The 18708-nt window shown below is 45.6% G+C and overlaps 1 long non-coding RNA gene across 2 annotated transcripts in view; it reads right to left on the bottom strand.

Moving 5' to 3' along the window:
- Nucleotides 1-3981: 3981 nt before the first annotated feature.
- The window catches only part of LOC103222771 (uncharacterized), a 132947-nt gene continuing 118220 nt past the window's right edge, over nt 3982-18708 (bottom strand). Inside the window, exon 6 of one of the 2 annotated variants that reach the window (XR_012089345.1) lies at nt 3982-8117. This is a non-coding gene — a long non-coding RNA (uncharacterized lncRNA). Of the gene's footprint in view, nt 8118-10085; nt 10239-18708 lie in introns of those variants that run through there. The other variant, XR_012089348.1, reaches the window with a different exon arrangement.

Below are 18708 nucleotides of genomic sequence, written 5' to 3'. Positions count from 1 at the left end.
AGCAGGGCAATCTGCACACGAATGTGCCCTGGCTGCTTGGCCTCTCTTCTTGTACATTTGCTGTCATTGTTGGCAAGAGCTGAAGTGCACTCATAGATTACGGTTGTTATTATTGGCATGAGAGGAAGGAAGGCTCATGGCTTTTATCAGCAAACCATGTATTTACATTACTCACTGTATGGCTAATGACAAGCAGCATATGCATTTTTGGAAATGCCAAGTAAGTACCCAAATAAGATGAAAGAGCTGGAGGGCACATTGTACTGTCAGCAAAGCGCATCATCTATCAGATGGATCAGATCTGAGCAGCACTCCCCCTTCCCCACCTGCCCCTCCTGCCAGGTGTGTGCCCAATGAGGCAGAGGATCTAGGGCTCTGGCACACCCCTCACCAGCTCACGTGGGAGCCGGTGGCCTGGGCAGGCTTGTGTGGAGACAAAAGGCTTCTTTCCTCACTTTAAGGACAAAGCTCTTAGGTAGGCGTGAGTAGGAAAGGAAACTGTTCTTTAGAACTTTCTGCTAGAAGGAGATACGAAAACACATGAAAAGTAATGGCAAAACCACAATTAGTTTTGCACCAACCTAATACATAAAGACAATTTGGTAATAAAATATAACTGAAGTCCACATAAAAAGACTGACTTTAATTCATATTTTCATATCTCAACATGATGTGGCCCCTGATAACTAAAACTGAAATCCGGAGGGTGGGCTTTGTGGCAGAAGAGAAGTCAGTTCTGGATATTCATAAGATTTAGCAGGTGAGGTCTGTGCCCGCAGGGAGGGTCTGTGCACTGGCAGAGTGAGAATTTACCAGGGCTGCTGCTGGCAACACCTTATGTAGCCGGGTGTCTTCCCAGTGAGTGACCTCGTCCTCTGCCCAAGTCCTCTTAATGTAAATGGGAAGGTTCCAAACCATGCAGTGAAATAAATCAAACCTTTGAGTGACCAAGCGACCCTCTGAGGTGCTGGCTCTGAAAAGCCACCTGTCTCTTACTCAGCAGGTGGTTCCCAGCAGGGCAGGACTGTGCCAACCTTTATGTGCCCTAGTGTAACCCTGGTTACCTACACAATGTGCCTTCTGAGTGCCATCCTGGTTCCCAGCATATGGCCCTCCCCAGGCCCCTGCCCTCTGCTCCTCCAGGCCCAGAACATCCCCTGACCTCCCCACCTCAGTTATCCAGGGCCTGCCTTCTCTAAAGCCCACTGACATCCCCTCATCTCCCTAAGGCCTGGGGCCACCCTGCCTCCACTATCGCAGTACACAGCGATCAGGACAGCGCCCACCCATAGTCCTTTTGCCACAAGTCTGAAATTTACAACGCTCTGAAAAACAAACATTTTTCAGACCTCATCTGGCAGCAAAACCTTACCTGAATTGCCATGAGGCCTAAATGCTGGATGCCACCTGGCTCCACTGCCATTTTGGCCTTTCCCTGGATGCACTGCCTTGGGACATCTAAAGATGGGTTTCCACCCTAGAGCTAACTTTCAACACTTTTTCTAAACAGAACAGAGAGGGCATACAAGCCGCTGGTCCCTGGAGCAAATCCTCAGCAGGGAATGAGTGTCTTAGGTTGGCAGGCTGGGCCAGAGGAAGAGTTATCAGAGTGAGTCTAAGCAGTGCAGTGGTGGGCACCCGAGACCTAGGAGCCGAGAGGCAGGGAGGAGGTCTGAGGTTCCAAGGGCAGGAGGAAGAGCACGTGGAGAACTCTAGGCACCGTGTCCCGGGGTGAGGCAATGCTGTTCTCAGACAGGAGATGCCTTTCTGTTCAAGGTAAGATACAGTTAATTTGCTCTTAATCAAAAACATAGAAGAAACGAAAGAAAGAAGCTAGAGATTTTCAGCAAGTAGGAAGCGGGCAGGAGATGTGAGGCAGTCCAGGGCAGAATGGGGAGTCTGTCACTCTGTCATAGGCAAGACCTTGAAGATAAAGCAAGGCCCTGAAGATAAAGCAAGTGCACTTCCCAGGGACAAATGAGGGATGGAGGGACCTGCACCCCTTCCTGCTCCTGGGGTCCAGCTGTTGGCTGTCCTGCACCAAGCATCACCCCCAAGCATCACCCCAACCTCAGCACAGTTTGTTTGTGTAAGACAGGGTGTCACTCTGTCACCCAGGCTGGAGTGCAGTGGCACGATCTCAGCTCACTGCAACCCCAACTGCCCAGGCTCAAGCCATCATTTGCCTCAACCTCCAGGGGCATTCTGCCACACCTGGCTAATTTTTTAAAATTATTTGAAGAGATGAGGTCTCACTATGTTGTCCAGGCTGCACAGTTTTGCCACACACCGTAGCCTTGGTTCCACTTGCTTCGGGACCTATAGGAACAAGGGCTGTGTCCCCACAAAATTGGCACTGAGAAAACAGAATCATCGCATAAGGCGGATTGTGAAAGTGATCAGGAGTTCTCAGGGACAAGAAATCAAAGTGAGAGAAGGTGACGAGATCAAACGGTCTTAAAATGTTTCACAAATGTGGAGGAGACAAACCTCACTTTGTTGCTAAAGACCCAGGCGTCGGGCGGGGCCTGATGGTACCCTGTTGTCTCAGCTACTCCGGAGAATCCTTTTAGACCGGGGGTCGAGGCTGCAGTGAGCCATAATCTCACCACCAAACTCCTGCCTGGGCAACAGAGCAAGACCCTGTTTAAAACATAAAACAATAATAATAATAATTTAGGCCAGTGACATTGCACGTGTATTTTTTTTTCAGCCTCACAGTGATAATTCAAACTGTGTCTGACCCCAGAGCCTGTTTTCAGACACAGGCCGGACTGCTGTGGTTGAAGAAGGGACCAGGGGCTGAAGCACCCCGGGCACAGGCCTTTCCCCTTAAGCCCAGGGGGATTGCCCTCGTCCCCTTCCGCAGGGCCTGGGGCAAGGGTTTTCGGTGAAGTCCTGCTCCTTCTCTCCCGCACCCTTGCTCCATCCTGCCCTTCTCAAGGCCGTGAACACGGGCCTGTGGACACCAGCCTCGCACGGCCAAACTCCATTCCCTCTGGCGGGCACATACCCAGCCAGACTGTCCCCTCCAGGCCCAGGTGAGGGCACGCCTGTCGTGGCTTGGTGGAAGGAGGACCACACACAGCCTGGCAGCAGCTTGGAGGACCTGGGAGCAGGGGCATGGGGACCCCTTGCCTCGGGCCCTAAATAGGCTCTCCCAAGTGTAAACCAGACCACGTCTCAGCCCCTCCTCAGATCCCCATGACATACAAAGCCTGGCCCAGCTTCCTGAACACGATCCTCGCTGTCTCGGAGACCTCCTGACGCCCCCTCCTTTTCCCCAGGCTGCAGGAGCAGTCCCCTCAGCGACCCTGCTGGGTCCAGCCTCTGCACCTCGGCTCATGAGGTACCCCTGTTAGGCCCACTAGGTCTTCGTTGTCCTGGCTTCCCTCCCAGCTAGGCGATCCTTCCGTGCTAGTGTCCATGCCCGTCTCTGGGCATAGAAACTCTACCTCTGTAGCCACTCACCTCGGCCTGCACTAGCCCTCATCACCTGCTCCAGGCCCTCGCGCATTCACCATGGGCCTGAAGGCCGCAGCAGAGAGCTTGCGCAGGATGGGGCCTCGCTGGTAGGTGCCGGGCAGAATTAAACCGATTTGGCAGGTACCCCCCAGTGCACAGAAACCCAGCCCTCAGAGACACTGATTCAGAGGAGAAGAGAGACCTCTGTGAGGGACGGGAATCCCCCGGCCCTCCGTGGAGACGATCTCAAGCCACAGTCCTGCCTGGATCAAGATGTCATTCCAGCGCCTGATGAGTCTGGGCCGTGACTCCCAGTGTGCAGAGCCCTCGGGGCCTTCAGCAGCGCTGTGCTGACTTCAGGCGGGTTCTCAGTGGCGGGCACCTGGGGCCCCCTCCCAGCGGCTTTTCCCTGCACCTGGAGAAGGTGGATCTGAGCACGTGTGCCCCAGGCCTCAGGTGCCAGACTCTTCACACCTGGGGAGTCTCCCTCAGTAAGAGACTCCGTACAGATTCCCCCACAGCTGCTGGCCAGGAGGGATAATTCAGAGGCAGAGTTTAATACCATTTCCCAACGTGTTCTCACTCTACCTGGGATTAGGCTCCGGTTATCACTGCTAACTGGCTTCACAGCACGTCTTCTGTTGGCTGCCTCCGTTCCTTGTCATCATTTACCCGCTCCCTTCTGGCCCTTCCCTGTAGATCCCAAGATACACGATTTGAATTCAAACCCTCCTTTCAGGGTCTGCCCTGAGAAAAACTCCAGCCAAGACACTGTGACACCAAACTCAAGGACACTTATGAAATAATTGCTGCTTTAACTTTTTTTTTTTTTTTTGCCTGAAATCGATACACCTTATAAAAAATAACGTTGATATTTTTGTTTTTAAGAAAAATAAAATCCTTATTTCATTAGAAAATGGTCCACATATAGTATAGTTGCTTGCATTCCTTGTTTCCCTCAGATCAGTGTCTCCAAGATACGTGCTGAGCGGATGTAATTGGACTGAGAAAGGGCCCATCTGCATGGGATAGAAATAAGGAATCCTGGGCCATTCCTGCTAGGGCTTTCGGATATCCCTTACAGAGCTACTGAAGGACCTCCTTCCTGAGCCCCTGCCCTAGTGAAAAACAGCGTCTAGAGCCAAATCAGATACTCTCCAGTGGACTTGCTTTTCTTTTCCCCTTGAGTGAAGGGAACGGCTTAGGAAATGAATCTCATCAGCTCTTAGAAAGCTGGTCCATGCTTCAACAGGCAAAGTGTCAAAATAGTAGCACTGGCGGAAGGATTAGCAAGGAAAACCAAACCTGATGTTTTCTGGCTCTTCCAACAATAACGGGAAGAGGCAGCTGAGCCGGAACCTGGCAGACTGCAGGCTGCCGAGCCTTGGGTGGGCAGGGGGTCCGCACCGCAGCTGAGCTTCTCTAAGCCTGGAAGCGCATGGAGTCACTGCTTAAGGTGTGATTTGCTGCAGAAACATATTGGGACCTCTGCATTTATAACAAAATACTTACGCATTTCAAGAGAGAATGAAGTCGCTCAGTGGAAGCTCAGTGGCCACACACACTGCTGCCTGTGATGTTCTGGGAAAGTGTCTATTGCACCAGGTGTGGGCTAAAGATGTTCCCTCCCCTACACCTGCCACCATCTGGTCTGCTGAATACTTTTTCATTCAGGCACTGAAGCAGCACTGAAATGAAGATGTAGCCAGTTCAGGGGCTCACGCCTGTAATCCCAGCACTTTTGGAAGCTGAGGCAGGTGAATCACTTGAGATCAGGAGTTTGAGACCAGCCTGGCCAATATGGTGAAACCCCGTCTCTACTAAAAATACAAAACTGGTGGTGCACGCCTGTAACCCCAGCTACTCGGGAGGATGAGGCAGGAGAATCACTTGAACCCGGCAGGCGGAGGTTGCAGGGAGCCAAGATTGCGCCACTACACTCAAGCTTGGGCAACAGAGCTAGACTCTGTCTCAAAAACCAAACAAGCAAACAAAAACAAACAAACAAACAAACAAAAAACAAGTAATGTTTGAAAGATAAGTCACTTTTGACAATGATACCCTGTGACCCCAAAAAGATAACATGATCACAAACCAGTATGATTGCCTCCCAAAAGCGAAAAGGTCCAGGATTATGAAAAAGCTGACAAACCCATAATCACATGCCTCTCTGAGAAATTAATAGACAGAGTTAGGTAAGCTATAAGCGCTTGAAGCAATGACATTTGAAAGCTTGATCTAATATTGTAAATAAATATAAACATCATTTACCCAAGGAGGAAAAATATATTCTTTTCAATTACACATCAAGGAGTTGAAAAAGAGACCACACGTTAAATACAAAAGAAGTGTTAATAAATATCAGAGAATTTCCTCTGACAAACTTGCAATCGTATTAGAAATCCACAAGTAAAGATTGTTTAAATAAATATAGCTGGAAACACCAACATCGCACTTTTATATAATTCCAGGTTAAGAGAAACCTGTTGTAGAAATTACAAATTACTTAGAACAGAAATGAACGTACTCCAATACCTATTACAAGTGGCACATAGGAGAAAATGTATTGCCTTAAGTGTTTATTATAAAAGCAAAATGAGTGCATTTATATCAATGAATTATCTGATCAATTCAAAAAGCTTGAACGAAACGAAAAGTAAATCTAAAAGAAGATGTAGGATGTAAATAATAAAGATAAGAGCAGGTATTGATGAACTAGGAAACAAAGATTTAATAGAGAAGATCAACAGAAACAAAAGCTGATCCTTTGAAAATGCTAAATAGAATAAACAACTAGTCAGACCCACTGAGACAAAGAGAAAAAACCACAACTGATATTAGCAATGTAAACATGGATACCATAAAGATTTTCAAAATCACAAGAAGATACCTTAAATAACTTTCTGCCAACAAACTTAAAAAATTGGAATAAATGAATACTTTTCTAAAAAATATAAAGTTATACATAAATTTAAGTTAAATATAAACATCAATGTAAAGTTTGTTCAGGAAGATACAGAAAACCCAAGAGAACACATAACTATGGCAAAAACTGTTTTAGAAAAAAAAACCATTGCTCCCAAAAGACACCAAACCCTCAGTGACTTTACAGGGAAGTATAATGCAAAAAATTACAGTCCAATTTCATTTATGAAACTATGCAAAAGACTCAAAATACTGGCAAATTGAGTTCAACAGTAGGAGAAAACTGAATAGGTTGTTAAAACGTTGCAGTTGATGCAGGAATACAAGAATGGCTTTGAATCAGTCTTTGAAAAAGGGTAAAAGTAGTTGCCTATTCCAGGTCACAGTTGCAGGGAAAGAGGAACAGATCTTACATAGCATATAAAGGAAAAGTTTAGAAAAACTTGCCTATAGGGAATATGAACGTCAGAAGATGATACAATTGCTAGAGGGAAAACCATAAAACGATGAAGGGACTAAAAGAATGTTGCAATTTTAAAATAGTATTTATGTTAGGGACAGCATCTCACTGTGCCGCTCAGGCTGGAGCCCAGTGGTACCATCATAGCTCACTGTAACCTTGTACCACTGGGCTCAAGTGATCCTCCTACCTCAGTCTCCAGAGTACCTAAAACAACAGGTACCCTTCACCATGCTCAACTAATATTTTTATTTTTATTTTTTAGAAATGGAGTTTCACTGTCTTGTCCAGGCCGGTGTCAAATTCCTGGTCTCAAGCAATCTTCCTGCCTCAGCCTTCCAAAGCACTGGGATTACAGGTGTGAGCCACCACGCTTGGCCTAAAATAGTATAATTTTTAGTTATCTTTTTAACCTAATAGTAATCCTACAGAGGGTTCATTTGTAAGTTTCTTTTCATTCAATTTTCAGGTATGGGAGAGGTCTATGTTAAATATGTTCTAATTAGTTAGAATAGAATTAAAGCTTATAATTTAATCAAAAGACCTACATTGTTTCCTGAAACATATGTAGTTTGCAAGTGCTGTTGTTTCTGTTCCCTATATGGTATGGGGCTGTGAAATGCCACCTGGCATACAAAGCTAGCGGAAAGAGATGGGAAGTTTCAGTCTGGGCCCAGAGAAGACCCATAAGTTGAGGCAAACAGCATCATGGCTGCAATGTGCACACCGGGGGGAACGGGGAGTCTGCACCACAAGTTGCTCCCCTAATGAGGCCTGGACAGAAACCAGGCCATGGCAGACCCAGCTTCAGACCCAACCTTCCTGATCTGGATGGCCTGGAGTTCTTTCCAGGGTAGTCCTGATGGACATCTGGCACCTATGTCCCAGTTTACTGAGGAGCTTTCACTGCCCAAAGGAGGCAGCATCTCCTTGCAGTGGTTCCTACAGAAAAATGTGGAGACGGCACTCCTTCCGCTGCCCTGAGCACGTAGGTGAAGCTATTCGGACCAGGAATGCGTTTTAACAGGAAGCCTGGGACGGTCACAACCTAAGTGCTGAGAAATGCGGCCAAGAGCTTCCATCCGCCTCCCTCAGCAGACAGTCCGGCGGCGTGTGAAGGAAAGCTGCTTTCTGGGGCCTCCAGAGGGTGAAGCGTTGACATCATCTATGTTGGTGACATTAACCAACTTCATTGATCACGGGGCATCCATGTCCCATGTCTCCAGCCTTAGTGTCCTCAGCAGCTTGTGCAAAGTCTTCTCAGAGGCTTTGAGAAAAAACATATTAATAGATAATTGAATAAGTAAAAGTGTAACAAAATACAGTGTTTAAAAATCACAAGTGTTGTGTGATTTATAGGATTCAAAATTGAATTAAGGCCCTGTGAGTTTTCCAGCAGCCCTCTCCTCCCATGCTGCACCAGCCATTCCAGACCTTTGACGGAAGCATCTTGGCATTTCCCCCAGGGGACTCCCCCCTCCCCAAGGACCTCAGAACCCCACCAGGATGAGGGTCACCGCAAGCTCCAGACTAGCAACAATGGTCGGCCACTGGGGGTGTTGCTGGGGTCGGCCCACTGGGAGGTGAGCTGCCCACTACTCCAGGCACGGGGAAGAACAGAGAACAGAGCCAAGTGATTTGAAAGTCTCTATCAGTTCACATGCGAAAGCAGCCGGCAGAAAGAGGGGAGCACAGGCCCAAGGCTCCCCAGAAGCGTTTCTCAGGGACCCGCTCTTCAGTCGGCTGATCACTGGCATGTGGGCTCTTGGTGTTCTAGACGGGACCCCAGCGGGCTGGCAGCAGGCTAGCCCCATGATCATTTTATAGCTGTTCTTCCCACCCTCTGTTTTATCAGTTTATAAACCTTTTCAAAGTGAGTTTTCAGCTCTTGACCCAGGAGTAACGGTCTGTGGAAGACAGCTGAGGGAGTTTAATTTTCATTTGTGTTTCCTCTTAAAAGTTTCCTCTTTCAAGTTTAGGTTTGTAAACTAAAAATAAATTCCTAAGCTCCCCCATCGCCTGAATGGACCCCTCTTTGCCTGCGGAACCCTGGAAAAACCTTAAAACTGAGTTCCTGGCCATGGCAGGACAGGAGGTCAGACGTGTCTCATTATACCCCTCCCTCTAGTGGTTTAGACACAACAACCGACCAGCATGAATGTTAAAGTTAAGATCATAAGACAGACACAAGGGACCCTTTGTGGCAATAAGATACCAAATTCCAAATAAGACCGAAGGCCATGCCAGGCAAGGGTGGAGTCACATACCCCTACACTTCAAGAACAAACTGTGTTCTAAATGCCACAAGGGTTTTCTTTCTCTCTGGCAGCTGAAAATGCACTTGCCTGGAGAGATAAGCAATATTCTAACAGGGCCTGGCACGGTGGCTCACGCCTGTAATCCCAGCACTTTGGGAGGCCATGGCGGGCTGATCACCTGAGGTCAGGAGTTCTAGACCAGCCTGGCCAACATGGTGAAACCCTGTCTCTACTAAAAATACAAAAATTAGCTGGGTGTGGTGGCGGGCGCCTATAATCCCAGCTACTCGAGAGGCTGAGGCAGGAGAATCGCTTGAACCCAGGAGGCAGAGGTTGCAGTGAGCTGAGATGGTACCACTGCACTCCAGTCTGGGTGACAGAGCAAGAGTTCATCTCAAAAAAACAAAAAAAAATCTAACAGTTGTAGCTCACCAACAGACACTGACTAACTGACCCCTTGTTCCCCCAGCCATCACTACGGCTTTGACTGGACAAGACACCAATTTCAGGAACGTTCTCCAGATAAGACCACTGACCGTGCCCTCGTTCTGGCCGGTTTACGGAGGCTGCACACTTGCGTGCCTTCATGTCCTGAAAATACCTTTTGACATATAGGACCTAACCGTAACACATTTAAATGTTAAGTCTCCACCCCAAAGTGAACATGGGTCATATGTTACATACATGTCTGTTCAATATGCATGTCTCAGGACTACCTTTATGAACATTCGCAGCTCTTCCTGTAATCTGTTGAATGTATATGTTTAGCCAGCCTGTTCAGCATAAAGCTCCAGCTCCCACTCCTCCTCCATCCAAGTGCTCTGGTCTTTGTAGAAGGCTACACTTTCCAGCCCATGGAATGGCCACCTGGTAGGCTGTAACCCTTTAGAAGTAACAAAGTCTCTTTCTCCAAATGTGTAAAGATCTCCTGATGTTTCAAAAGTTAACAGATCTGATTATGAGTTGGTTGGTGACAGCACACCTGGGTGGCCATCCAGGTGTTTTTCCTCATTGACTCCATGGCCATCCTGGCCCACAGCTGCAGAACAGCCCCTCCACAGGAACTGGAGGCAGCCAATGTGATCCTGTCCTATCCCCAGTGAGACCACTGGCAGGCTTTTCCAAGAGACCTGGGCAACAAATGAAAAAGAGTGCCTGTGTTACTGCTGCTTTAAAGGGCATAAAACAAATGAAGGAAATAGAAAGGGGGAGGGATTAAAGATGAGCAGACAGACAAGAAATGCACACAGTGCTTGTTGGCTGTCTTTCGAGAAATTTCTTAAAGGATTGGTGTCTTAAATACCTTTATGTCACTGCAATATTCAAATTATTAAAAACAGTTACTGTTCACTGATCACGGTGGTATTTGATGCCCAATTCACTCAACGTTTGACATAATTTTCCAATCATTAAATTTCTGTTTACATTATAATAGGGAAAATGGAAACATTAATAAACACTATACATTTGTCCCTGGTTAGTTCATATTATTCCACTGATACAAATGGAGATAATTCACACCAATATCACCCCCTGAGGAAGAATTCCAAAGTGGGCCTGCAACATGGATGGAGTTGCTAGGCTCCTGAAGTCGAGTGCTCAGGTGTAGAGGGGGAAAGAGAAAGGAGAGGCCCCCTTTGCACTTCTTGCTCTCCATCTATCTGAATAATCAATATAATTCCATCATTTTCATACACAGTCCCGAGACACTAATAAGGTAAGACCATTTCCTTGAGGAACAGATAATCCTTCTCTCTCTTACTGCATATCCATTCTCTGGTCTTTTTGTGAAGAGACTGAATCTGTCACCTCTAAATGTTTATTTACAAAAATAATGATTTTACATGCAAGCTGCAATAATCCATATCTGCCCATCACACAATAACATCAAGCATTTGAATGTCTTTTACCCCATGTCCTATTCAAGGTGCAAAGGTGTAATATACTAAAGAATACACCTGGTCTTTTCCCGTAGATTCTGGCCTGGAGCTTCAAAACCCTTGGAATTTCCTGATAAAAGTCTCTTTTGTCAGTCATAATGAGCCCTTTCAGAAATGTCTGAGTAATTTTTGTTTTTGTTTTTTGGTTTTTTGGGTTTTTCTTGAGATGGAGTTTTGCTCTTGTTGCCCAGGCTGGAGTGCAATGGCGTGATCTCGGCTCACTGCAAACTCCACCTCCTGGGTTCAAGTGATTCTCCTGCCTCAGCCTCCCACTGGGACTACAGGCGCATGCCACCATGCCTGGCTAATTTTTTTTTTTAAATATATATTTAATAGAGACGGAGTTTCATTATGTAGGCCAGGCTGGTCTCAAACTCCTGGTCTCAGGTAATCCACCCATCTTGGCCTCCCAAAGTGCTGGGATTACAAGCATGAGCCACTGCACCTGGCCCATGTCTGAGTTTATACTAATGTGGTGGCTCAGAGTGAACCTTTAAATAATTCCAAGGGAGGGATTGACCATGCCGGAGAAACCAACCATGCCCTGCCCTCTGACTTCTGCAGAGGATGGGAGGACCGGAGATTAAGTTCAGTCATGCAGCCAATAATTTCATCAATCATGCCTATGTAAGAAAACCTTGTTAATGACTCTGGACATCGAGGCTCAGCTGAGCTTCTGGGTTGTAAACACCTCAGTGTACCAGGAGGGTAGCACTGCACAGAACAGAGAGGCTCAGGCTCCCAGAACTTGCTGCCATCTGCACCTCTTCATTTTGTTATTCCTTTGACCTCTTCACAATAAAATGCTAACCATAAAGATGGCCCTTTCCTGAGTTCTGTAAGTTACTCTAGCAAGTTATCTAAATTTGGGGGGAGATGAGTTGTAAGAATTTACAAATTTGTAGCCAAGTTAGACAGAAGTTTGGGTAGCCTGGGGGCCCCACTTGGAGATGGAATGTAAGGTAAAGACACTCTTTTGGGGGCTTTGCCCTTCAACCTGTAGATCTAATGCTAAGTCTAGGCAGTTAGTGTCAGAGTTGACCTGAACTGTAAGATATCCAGTTGGTGTCAGAGAGTTGGTGTTGAAATGCAAAAAGGAAATAAAAATATATAAACAATACTTCCAGTCGTAAGTCTCTTCCAAACTAATTACGACAGTAAGCCATCAACCCATATAAAGAGATAATAATACAATGCAGCAACTAATTGTCTCAGTCTGTTTTGTGCTGCTATGACAAAATGCTTCAGACTGGGTAATTTGTAAACAACAGGCATTTATCTCTCATGGTTCTGGAGGCTGGGAAGTCCAAAATCAAGGTGCCAGCAGTTTCAGTGTCTGGTGAGAGCTGTATCCTCTGGAGGGGAGAAACACCCTACCTTCAAATGGCAGAGGGAAGAAGGGCAAGAGGGACAAAGTCTCTCTATCAATCCCTTTTATGAGGATACCTAATGCCATTCATGAAGGAAGATCCCTCATGGCCTAACCATCTCCAAAGACCGCACCTCCCAATACTGGTTATGCTGACTAAACTAACAAAAGACCAGGAGTGAAGATCTCTTAGGCAGACAGCTATACTCTTTTCTCAAAAAGGACGCTGCGAACAAAATTTGTGTTTGCTTGGTTTTTCAGTCCTCCTATTGGAAACAGCCCACTCAACTTCATGCTTCTTAAAAACAACAAAAGCTTTTACACCTTCATTTGATTGCTACGCCATCACACACACAATCAGAAAATGCAGTTATGACTTCTGCACATTTCTAGTGCTGTTGTATTCCTAACAGTGGCACCAGTGACATACTGTGATATGCTTTCTAATCACGGCTTTGTGTTGGCAAACAATTGAATTTGGGTTGGTATCTTAACCCAGTTCCTGGGCAATCCTCCTCAGTATGGAGCCATAACAGCACACATTTCATACCCAGAATAGTCAGGTTTCTTCCCTCCACTCAGAAGCTACAGGCCCACCTCCCTGGTCTTTGAGGAGCACCTGGTGGCAGCATTCTTCTTTGGAAGGAAACGTGGTAAGGAAATGGAGTAGGAAGAATTACACGTTAAACTCACATCTTACCCCTTGGCTCTAACTCCAAAGTATACAAGAAATTCCAAGTAAATTTTCTAAATGGGTGGGAAGAGGCAAAGCAAAATCCATTAGGAGGATTATAATAGATTTACTTTGTTTGAAATTGGTCTCTAATGACTCTAGAAAGTGATACCTACACAGAAGGCCAATTACATCTTTAGCCTGGAGATGCCAACACTATTTCCAAGGAGATAATCTGCAATATCCCTAGACATTCTGATTTTCTTAGCATTTTTCACACCGCTTGTAAACTGCTTACTTGGGGGATCACACTTTGGAATATGACCCAATCAGCTCTGTAAATTTTCTGTTACCCTATTAATGTCCAAGAAAAGATGAGATGGACTTAGATTGTGCAATTTGATTTTTATTAAACAGTTAACTGTACCTCTCACTTTTTTTCAAACACTTTCCACAGATTTCCAATTTTCAGCCAAGCTCATCTTCCCTAGACTATGACAAGCCATCAAAAATCTGTTTTAAACCTGCTTTTTCAAAATTCATCAGAGTATAGAGTAAAACAGGAAAAAAAAAAAAAAAAACAGTGATCATTTCATTTTGTTAATCAGAAAATACATTCATTAGTCAGGGGAGGATGGCTTATGCTGCTGCAACAAACCCCAAACCTCAATGGCTTAACACAACAATAGTTTGTTTTCCTCCATGAAAATTCTGCTGTAGATCCAGGCAACTCTCCAGGGCATCTCCCCTCCATGCAGTGACTCAGTCCTACAGGCTAAGAGGCGGCTGCTCTGCAGTCAGCACAGCGGAGAATGCAAGAGTGGCAGCAGGTCTCGCATTAATTAAATGCTTGGCTCAGAAGTAACCCACTTACTTCCTCTTATAACCCCATTGACTTAAACTAGTCTTATCACTACAGCATGGAATTGTCGTCCTACTGCATGTCTGGAGGAAGAGAAAGATATGTGGGAAGGCACTAGGAACCACTGCCACACATAGATTCTTAGATTATGTATAGACAAGAGAATGGTGCCCTCTCTCAGAAGGGGTCCTAAAACTAACTTAGGCTTCTAGTGATCTTAAACAACACTCACTGTTCAACAGAAATGTAATCCAAGTCATAACTGTGAGCCACGTAAATAACTTCGAACTTTTTAATTAGCCACCAAAAAATGTAAAAAGAAATGAGTAAAATTAATCTTAATAATATATTGTATTTACTCAAATATATACAATATTATTTTGTCATCCGATCAAACTATATATATATATAGTTTATATATATATATATATAAATTTTTTTTTTTTTTTTTGAAATGGAGTCTTGCTCTGTCACCCAGGCTAGGGTGCAGTGGCACAATCTCAGATCACTGCAACCTCCACCTCCAAGGTTCAAGTGATTCTCCTGCCTCAGCTCCTGAGTAGCTGGGATTACAGGCACACACCACCACACCCTGTTAATTTTTGTATTTTCAGTAGAGATGGGGTTTCTTGAGACAGGGTTTTCTTGAGACAGGGTCTCACTCTGTCACCCAGGTTGCAGTGCAGTGGCGTGAACATAGCTAACTGCAGTCTTAACCTCCCAGGCTCAAGGGATCCTCCCACCTCAGCCTCCTGAGTAGCTGTGATTACAGGTGAGTGTCACCATGCCAGGCTAATTTTTAAACTTTTTTTACAGGGATGGAGGTTTCCCTATGTTGCCCAGGCTGGTCTCAAACTCCTAGATTCAAGCGATCCTCCTGCTTTGGCTTCCCAACGTGCTGGGATTATAGGCATGAGCCACTGCATCTGGCCAAGCTACTGTTTTTATTTTCTGGTTGTGGTAGATTAAGGATGGCTCCAAAATCTTTGCTACTCCTCCTATTGAGAAGTTAAATCCAATTACGCTCTCCTTGAATCTACCTAAATGACTTGTTTGAGTGATAGAATGGGATGGAAGTGGTATTCTGGAACTTCTGAGGTTAGGCCACAGAAAGCCTTGCAGCATCCACCAGAATCTTGGGACACTCTCTTTTGGATCCCTGAGTTGTCCCTGAGCATCATTACCCTGAGGCTGCCATGGTGGAAGGGACTCTGGGGCACCCTGCTAGACAGTCCTGGCTGGGTCAGTCTCCCATCATCCCTGCCCAAAGCCACCCTGGACCCTCTAGACCAGTTAATCATTCCTGAGTGGCCTCCATGTGGGACAGAAAATATCATCCAAGCCCTTCCTGAATTTCTGACCCACAGAATTATGAGCTATAATGGAATAGTTGCTTAAAGCCACTAAGCTTTGGCCTCCTTCCTTTGGCTGCTCTTAACTTCTGCCTGGCCTGCCCTGTTTCTCTTCCCTCCTTCTCCTCCCCTGCACATCTATTCCTGAGAAGTAACACATTTAAGGAGCTAGAGAATGATTTGTTTTCCAAGGTACAAAATGAAATACTGGTTCTGTAAAGTCCTAATTATAGAGGGCATACAATTAAGCTCTTCTCTAAGGAGAAGAAAAACGATGAAGCTTTAAGGCAGGCTATCATTGCTCACGAAATAGTCCTTCAGTTTCTGATCTGTTCTTTTCAGCTCTAAAGTTCTATGTGACAGGATGTTGAAAAAGCACAGGCTTTGGGGTTACACAGTTTTGAATACTGGCTTAACCCATTAAGGGCCATGTGACCTCCGTATTTTATTTGACTTCTCCCAAATTATTGACTGTATGATTCAACTTCATCTCTAGGCACATCTCCTTAGTGCCTTAGTTTTAATAATAGAAATAATTTGCATATGCTAATGTATGGCAAATCAGTGCTGAACAAGCACAATCATGAATTCCTCTATGACTCAGAGTAGCTTCCAGATCTGTCAGTCACGTGTGGTGACTGAATAGTTGAAATGTGGCTAGTCCAAATTAAAATGTGCTGTCAGTATAGAATAAACACTGAGTTTTGAAGATTTAGTACCAAAAATGCAAAATAATTAATTTAAAAATATTGATTGGGGTCAGGCGTGGTGGCTCACACTGATAATCCCAGCACTTTGGGAGGCCAGGACAGGTGAATCACGAGCTCAGGAGTTTGAGACCAGCTACTCAGGAGGCTGAGGTGGGAGGATCCCTTGAGCCTGGGAGGTTAAGACTGCAGTGAGCTATGTTCACACCACTGCACTGCAACCTGGGTGACAGAGTGAGACCCTGTCTCAAGAAAAAAAAATAAAAACAGTAGCTTAAGCAAGGTAGACACTTATTTTTGTCTCATAAAAACCTGGTAAGAAGCAGTCCAAAGTGGATATGGAATTTCCAGACACCTGGGTTCCTTCTGTCCTCTTGCTCTGCTTTGCTTGAGATATTAGTCTAGGACAAGAGTTGGCAAACCACACACCCGTGAGCCAAGTTTGACCCATAGCCTCTTTTTGTAAATAAAGTTTTATTGGCAAACAACCATGCTTTCATTTAGGTACTTTCCATGACTCCTTAAAGAGGAGGACCTGCATCAGAGACTATGTAGCCTGCAAAACTTAAAATATTTACTATCCAGCCCATAACAAAAAAAGTTTGCTGTTCCCTGATGCAGGGTATGATCTGAAAATTGCCCATATTATGTCTGCACACATGGGAGCTGCAAGGGAGGGTAAGAAATATCTTTATTCTGGGGATCCATGTCCCATCAAAAATTGGAAGTTTTGCTACTATAGATAATGGGAAATGCATACACCAGAGCCGACTCGCAGACTCCGCCACGCAGGCCCAGCTGCACGGTCAGTTTGGAAGTCTACACAAGCATGCAGAGGACCTGGCCACAAACAGGGCTAATTCAGGTGCCCAATTCATGTCCCAACTCTGTCCTGTCAGGTGACTAAGTCAGGGCACTGGGAATCCAGGGCCAGGTGGAGTAACTCCTACACAGTCAGTGTGGGAGTCTCAGCAGGTAACTGGGTCCTGCCCGAACTCATGTGGGATGGAAGGCTGGGTAAACTCATTGCTGCAATAAAAGGGACAGAATCTCAGTGCAAAAGAGACTAGAAAAAACGTTAGGTTTCCAGAGAGAGGCTGCAATTCAGAGGGGAAGATGGAAGTCCGTTTGATACAGTAGTGATGAAGATGGAAACTGGTCCCTGCAGTGAAGAAGACACCTGAGCTATGAAGAGTGGAGTATAAGCTTGGAACCAGATGTGCACATACCCAGAGTTCATGTCCAACATATCTCAACATCTTTGCAAAGTCTGTGTGGATCCTTAAAAATTGGGGAGGGCAGAGCCAGCAGTGGTCAGGTGGCCCCCACCTGGAGGAATGAGATGATAGAGTCCAGGAGTGAGGCAGCGCCCTACAGTTTGTCCTCATCCTTCCATTCTCCACACTTCCAGTTTCCTTTCAACCACTTCAGGAAAAAAAAAAAAAAAAAAAAAAGTCCAGAAACTTCAATGTTGCCAAGTTTAGAAACCAGGTTGTCATTAGTGTGAGTGGAATCAACGTTGATCACAGTCTGGTCTTTTTCAAGTTTCTTTGAGATCTTCAAAACCCAATCATCCCGTTCCATCTAGGACATAAAGGAAAATGCACCCAAAGAATAGTCTTTCAAGTGCATTGCCACCGTAGCTAGATTATTATTATCCTGACTATTAATTGCTATTATGGTTACTATTGGCATGATTTTTATGCTTTTCTGTGTGCCCATCCAATCGCACATCCAGCCACCGCAGCCACTGCTGGATGTTTCCTGGGAACCAGATGCCCATGTGCTGATCTGGGCAGGCCCATACACCAAAGGCAGCCTATCCAAGCAGAGCTGAGTGTATTGGAAGACAACAGAACGGAGGCGCCACAGGTGAGCCACAGGTGAGCAGGTTTACAGCCCCCAAGAGGATTTGGATGCCCAGGCCTGGGAGCTTGCTGAAGAAGTGTGGTTTCATGAAAGCATTCATCCCAGTTATGATGAGCCTTGGAACAAAGAAAGCTCAGCCTTGGAATAAAGAGAAGCACGAAGAGTGCAATGAGGAAGAAAAATCAGCTCGAATGAAGGACAAAGACACCAAGCCATCATCATAATCAGGAGACAGTATTAAGATAGCCCTCAAAGCAATCCAGCCAGAAGCCAGCAAGTGCACCTAGACCCCATCGGGAACGCCAAACACCTGGTAGTTTGGGGGTTCTGTTGGTTTCTCTTATAGCACTTCATTTAAATTTCCAGTGCCGATCTCTGCAATCCTCATGACTTTCAGATTCCTGGCACAGTCTTTTTCCCTCCTACTGGGTGGTGAGCTCCTCAAAGACAGGGCCTGGGTCTTCATCTGACTTCTCCCATGCCTAGAACCATACCTACATAACAGCAGACTTGAGTAAAAAATAATTGAATTGAATTAAGGACCAAAAGGAAAAATTTTAAGGACTCAGAGTTGCAATGAATAGGAACTGTAATGAAAGGAGCAGTTCAGCACAGATGGAGGAGGAGGGAGCCCAGGAAGGAGAGTGGCTGAAAAGGCCCACACAGAGAACGCACTTCCACATGGATGCAACACACACAGAACACACTTCCACATGGATGCAGCACACATAGAACATGCTTCCACATGGATGCAGCACACAGAACACGCTTCCATATGGATGCAGCACACACAGAACATGCTTCCACGTGGATGCAGCACACATGGAT

This window comes from Chlorocebus sabaeus, chromosome 18, assembly GCF_047675955.1.
Source record: "Chlorocebus sabaeus isolate Y175 chromosome 18, mChlSab1.0.hap1, whole genome shotgun sequence".
Lineage (NCBI taxonomy): Eukaryota > Metazoa > Chordata > Mammalia > Primates > Cercopithecidae > Chlorocebus > Chlorocebus sabaeus.
Note: the sequence above shows the minus strand (reverse complement) of the source record. Positions and strands in the feature narration are given on the sequence as shown.